The sequence below is a fragment of the Phascolarctos cinereus genome, unplaced genomic scaffold (genome assembly GCF_003287225.1).
Source record: "Phascolarctos cinereus isolate Bilbo 61053 unplaced genomic scaffold, phaCin_HiC Scaffold_2;HRSCAF=192, whole genome shotgun sequence".
NCBI lineage: Eukaryota > Metazoa > Chordata > Mammalia > Diprotodontia > Phascolarctidae > Phascolarctos > Phascolarctos cinereus.
The window spans coordinates 91,243,095-91,249,079 of NW_027555625.1; the positions used below are offsets into that span (position 1 = coordinate 91,243,095).

General features: G+C 41.4%; 1 long non-coding RNA gene across 1 annotated transcript; it reads left to right on the forward strand.

Annotated features, from left to right (window-relative positions):
- The first annotated feature begins 1,745 nt into the window (after positions 1-1,745).
- On the forward strand, positions 1,746-5,312 carry LOC144455594 (uncharacterized). Its single transcript, XR_013484312.1, has 3 exons — positions 1,746-1,899; positions 3,571-4,609; positions 4,774-5,312. It is a non-coding gene; the product is annotated as an uncharacterized LOC144455594 (long non-coding RNA).
- Positions 5,313-5,985: the final 673 nt, after the last annotated feature.

A 5,985-nucleotide genomic window follows, 5' to 3' on the forward strand; every position in this document is an offset into this window, starting at 1 on the left:
TTAAAAAAGACATAGAGAGGGGAAAAAAAAGAATGAAGGACAAGCAACAGCAGATGCCCATTTTAAAACTAGAAAGTGCTTAATAAATGTTTGTTTAATTGGGCTGAATGGAATTAAATCAAACAACTCTTCTTTCCATGCTTCCCAACACCTCAAACACATTATTGGCACTACGGTATATTTGATGGACAAATGAAAGATCCATTTGTTAAGAAGAAACGACCTAAGTCTTTGCCATTTATCTGACTATGGTGAAGGTGCACACGAGCTCAAGAAGGAGAAGGTAAAGAGGGGAACAGTAGTGGGGCCTCACATGAAGGGTGGACCTTGGGTTGTAAAGGAATAGAACTGATCTGAAGGGTACCAGGAAGGCTCCCTGGCCAAATTATCACTTTGTTGTCATTAGTGCCTGAAATTCCACCTATTAGAGCTTCATTGCTTGGGGCTAAGTCATTGCTCCAATAAATACAAATACTTTCAAGAGTAAACCCATTTATTCCTGGCTTACCCACAAAGCCATTATTATCAGATTTTAACACCTTGGTCCTTAGTTCATTTCTCAGATCCCTTTCTGAACAGCTAACTGAGTTTTGAGCTAATAGGAGGCCAGAGGAGAGAGGGAGGAAAAGATCCAGGGCACAGAATACTGAGTGGAGTAAACCTAGGTGGGATTTGTTCTCAGGGCATTCTGAGAAGCCAGGGATCAGAGGAAGGGCATGGAACACCTAAGGAAAACAGAGTGGCGTCATCCCGGGAGCCATCTCCCAAGGACGTGCTTCTGAACAAACAGCAAATCAGGTGAAAGAACTTAGACCCAATCTCTGCCCAGTCCCCAGCAAGGGAGGAGAGGCCACTCACAATTAAGAAAGCTTTTAAAACAAGGCTGCACCTCAGCAATAGCAGCTACTTCCAGCCACAAGCATACTGGTGACTGCTTAACAACCAGCTCTTTGGGGAAAGGGGAAGTGTGCCCGCAACACACTTTTGAGTTTGATCTTCATTATCAGCGTTCTCTCCATCACTCTCTAAAGTCTAGACAGTCAACAAAACGATAAATTAAGCCCTGATCTGTAGTGCATGTCTGAGGTGTGAATGATCACGCTGAAAATTTAACAATCCTTCTCCCCAGCCCCTCTGAGCAGGCTCCAGCACACCCCTGCCTCCAGCCCCAAGATGAGGAACAGAGCAGTGAACTCCAAAACATCACAGCCCAGCTGTCTGTCACTATTAATTTCTTACATTTCAGACGTGATTAGCTGTCTTGGAGACAGGAAGGAGCCTGAGGTGAAAGGTGGGTGGAGCAGGGTGTTTGGGAAGGATGAGGGGGGTGGAGGCCGATCTCCGAGGCGTAGCGCATTGGCTGTAAACAACCTGCCAATCTTTCCTTCTTTTCTCATTTTTGGGTCCTTTTTTTGGGAGGGGGGGTATGTATGTGTGTGTGTGTATAGTTTCTTTTTTTTTTCCTTTAATAGGATCCTGAACATGACAAGGCACCGTCCATGACCAGTGTCCCTGGTTTAGAGTTTCCTCAGCCTGCTGAGCCTCTGTTTTTTTTTTTGTGCTGAAGTTAAAACTATGGAAAATCCTTTATCCGCGTACTTCCTCTGAACACACAGTATCTCTACAATCTGACCTGAAGCATGAACACCATCCCATATTCTTCCTTTTAAGCCTGGCATCCTTCCAGGCCTTCTTTTCAACCCCAGACGTCAGTCTGGGGCTTTCCATACATCCACAGGCAGAGCTCCTCCGCCAACAGGCCTCCTTCCTTCACTGGTCAAGTGAAGAGTGAGCAGACTCTCACTTTCTACCCAAGCAACATTCTATACTCTTCCTGTCGGCCCTGGAGTCCTTATGAGAAAATGCCAGCTCAACAGAACAGGATCCTGTCCGAGAACAGTGAGACCCTCTGGGATGTATTTGGTCGTGGGGGTGTTTGGAAAGGAAGGGAAAAGCATAAGTCAGAGTCAGCTAGTTCAGCCTAGACACTGGAGTTACAATTTGAGAGATGCTCCCTAAATTTCCCTCTAGCCTTTTGGGATGCTAGAAATTCCACATTAGAGATTCATTCCTTTGGCTCTGAAAGTTTTGGGGTTTATTTTTTTTGTTTGTTTTGTATTGGGTTTTGTTGTCATTGTTGTTTTTGGTATTGGGGTGTTTTTGTTTGTTTGTTTGTTTGTTTCCAGCAGTCACCAACCAAGATGCAAATACCACTAGGAAGGGTAATGACTTCAGATGTCAGTTTCAATGGGTTTATCAGAAGATTTATAGCCATGTAATCAAGGCCAGAAGGTCCTGAACACAAGATAGACATAGAAGGATAGAGAGAGGATGGAGAATGTCGGCAGGAAAGAGAGAAAGTAGTGCTGAAAGGAGAGATGGCAGGAATCCAAAGAAGATCCTTACTGATTCCCCAGTTTTTCATAGTTCGGGTTCATTTCAGGATGGACAGAGACATCTGTGACCTTTAAAGGAGGTTTCTTTTATCACAAAGAGAGCTTCACAGAGGGCAGGGATGCTGCCTGCTTGGCACAGAGAGGAATGGGATACTTTTTGATGATACTGATGATAACAACAATGATAAAGCAGCAAGAACTGAACTCACTTCAACTAAACGAAAACCCCCTAAAGTTCCTTGTCTTTCATTTGCCTTACATGGGAGGACTGTTGCCTAAATTATCCAGATAAATAGGAATCTGTAGATCAGCCTCAAGTCCTAATTCTACCATTCATGGCCTGTGTGACCTTGAGCAAATGCCTTCACCTCTCTGTGCCTTAGTTTCCTCTCTGTGAAATGGGGATAATACTATCTCCTACTTCCCAGGTTTGTTGAAAGAATAAAATGAAATCACATTTGTAAAGCATGAAACACGAAGGGGATGGTTTAGATGACCTCTAAGTGGTGAGAGACTGGTGACCCTTGAGTTTTGAAGATGGAGTCCTTTTTTTCCCCCCACAATCAGTTCACACAAAAGCAAGTGACAACAGTCTGGCTGACAGACCATCAGAAAGATTTTAATTCAAATTCTAACTCAGACACTTACTAGCTGTGTGACCCTATGCAAGTCACTTAACCTCTCTGTGCCTCAATTTATTCATCTGTAAAATGGGGATGGTAATAGCACCCACCTCCAAGGGTTGTTGTGAAGATTAAATGAGATAATATTTGTAAAGCAATTTGTAAACTTCAAAGTGTCATATAAATAGTAGCTACTATTATCATTTTATCATTAATACTAGTCATTTTTACATAAATAATTTTATGTAACTATTAATTATATTACATATAATTATTAATAATCAATAATCATACCAACAATCATTACTATAACACTCCTCAAAGTCATATCATTCCAACTCATTCCGTGGGCTCTGAATCATAGCACGGGCTCAGGCATCTAAGGGGCACCTCACCAAGGAGGGTGGGCACACTCAAGACGTTAGAGTTGGGTAACCCAACACCATGACAGAAAAAGTAAGGATCCCTACAAGAAACCATTTCAGTGTTTTAAAGATGGTCCAACACCTGTGGCCTAGCGTAACAGTGTTTCTCTCTTGTCTTTTCAACAGCCTTCATTTGATTTGCCAGCCAGGCCACATGACCAGGGGCAATCACTTCAATTCAATGAACGTCTATTAAGCATCAACTGTATGCATGGCACTGTAGAATCCCTCAAAAAATAGCTGCATCACAGCTAAGTGCCTTGTACTGTCATATGCTTTGAAGGATAAAAAGAACCATTACACACAGTTCCCAACCTCCAAAAGCTTACAGTCTATTTGAGAACACAAAACATGAAACAATTAAAGGATAATTTAGTTCCAAACTATGGAGTATTGGCTTCTGTGTGCTAGAAGATCAGAAGAGGATCTGATGAAGCACTAAGGCAGGGGTGGGGACTTGCAGCCTTGAGGCCATACGTGGCCCTCTGGTCCTCAAGTGTGGCCCTGGATTCAAAGGGCAGCACTTGAGGACCTAGAGGGCTGCATGTGGTTCCCCATCCTTGCCACTAAAGAAGATTTCATTGGAGAGGTGGGGTGAGTTGAGCCTTAGAAGATGGGTAAAGTTTTGATGGACAAAGGGGAGGAGGAAGGTAGACAATATGAATGCAATATACTTCTCCTTTCTTATGCGGGCATTTTATTTGCTGAGGGGGGAAAGACTTTTGTGTTAGAAACCAAGAAAAAGAAGCTTAAGATGCATTGAAGTCCTGAGAGAAAACAGTTCCTCAGACAGAAGTACTAAGAGCACCTGTTGCAGTGCAGCTCTGAAACACATGCACTGAGTGGCCATAGTGATGCTGCAATGAATTGTTTCCCAGCAATTACCCTGGATCTGACTGTTTTCAGGATTTTGGAATTTATTGCTGGGAAACTCTGCATTAAAGAATTGTTTGGAGACTGCAGGATTGCTGTATAATAACTGTCTGTGATATACCTGATAGAAATGTGTGAATGTGGAATTTCTTCACCATGGTTGGGTCACTACTCATGGGGATACACTCTCACTGGCTGGAAGTATTAGAGACCAGAGAACAGGAGCAGCAGCCCAGAAGCCAGACTAAATGGAGACCAAGACAGGGAAACAGAAAAGCTGCTGAACTGAAAGGTAAGAAATCAGCATCGTCATCATCATCATCATCATCATCATCATCATCATCATCTAGCATTTACATAGTGCTTCAAGGTTTGCAAAGTGTTTAAATATATTATCTTCCTTGACTCTAACAACTACCCTGTGACATCAGTACTATTTTCATTTTTATTTTACAGATGAGGAAACTGAGGCAGACAGAGAATAAGTTATTTGTCTAAAGTCACAAGACCAATACATCTCTAAGGCAGAATCCTAAATCAAGTTTTCCTGACTCCAAGGTCACTGCTCTTCTCACTCTCCTAGCTGCCCGCAAAAGAACCTAGAATCTGTGCTGCCCCATGGCTCTCCTGAGCAGAGCAGTAGTGGCTGAGATACATCTTTTGCTTCTAGGAGCTGATTGGAGGAAAGACGAATTCTTTGCCATGATTGAAGACCTGGATGGGCTTGCCTTCCTTGCTCTTTATCATCTTTATCACCAGTAGATTGAGAGCTGACTTAAGAAGGCTAAAGAATTGATTCAATTGGAGGAGGGCTCTGATGCTGTGAGATTATTGGAGGAAAGAAGAATAGCAGAATCCTCTGTGGTTTGAAATCAGAATAGAACTTATATGCCTTGCTATTTTTGTCTTATCTTTTTTCTAATCAATGTAATTTAAAGCATTTTTATAAGACTACAGATAGCTTTGATTTCTTCTTCTAAAAATTGTTTATATCTTTTGGCCACATCCCATATATGTTAGTACGATGTCTCTTTGTTGTCAATCTCTTTAATGAAATTATTGATTGTTTTGATTATTTATTCTTTGACCCACTAATTCTTTAGGATTAGATTGTTTCATTTCCAATTAATTTTAATCTATGTTTCCATGGCCCTTTATTGAATGTAATTTTTATTGCATTATGATATGAAAAAGATGTAGTTGATATTTCTTCTTTTCTGCATTTAGCTGTGAGGGTTTTTATTCTCGAATACATGGTCAATTGTTTTGTGTAGGTGCCCTGTACTACTGAGAAATATTCTTTTACATGCCCTTTTAATTTTCTCCAGAGGTTTATCTTATCTAATTTTTCTAAGATTTTATTCATCTGCCTAACTTCTTTCTTGTTTATTTTTGGTTATGTTTAACTAGTTCTGAAAGTGAAAAGTTGAGGTCCCCCACTAGTGTAGTTTTACTGTCTATTCCCATCTATAACTCATTTAACTTTTCCTTTAAGAATTTGGATGGCGACAGCTAGGTGGTGCAGTAGATACAGCACTGGCCCTGGAGTCAGGAGGACCTGAGTTCAAATCTCAGACCAGACACTTAACATTAGCCATGTGACCCTGGGCAAGTCAATTAACCCCAATTGCCTAGCCAAAAACAAAACAAAAAATAAAGAAAGAAAGA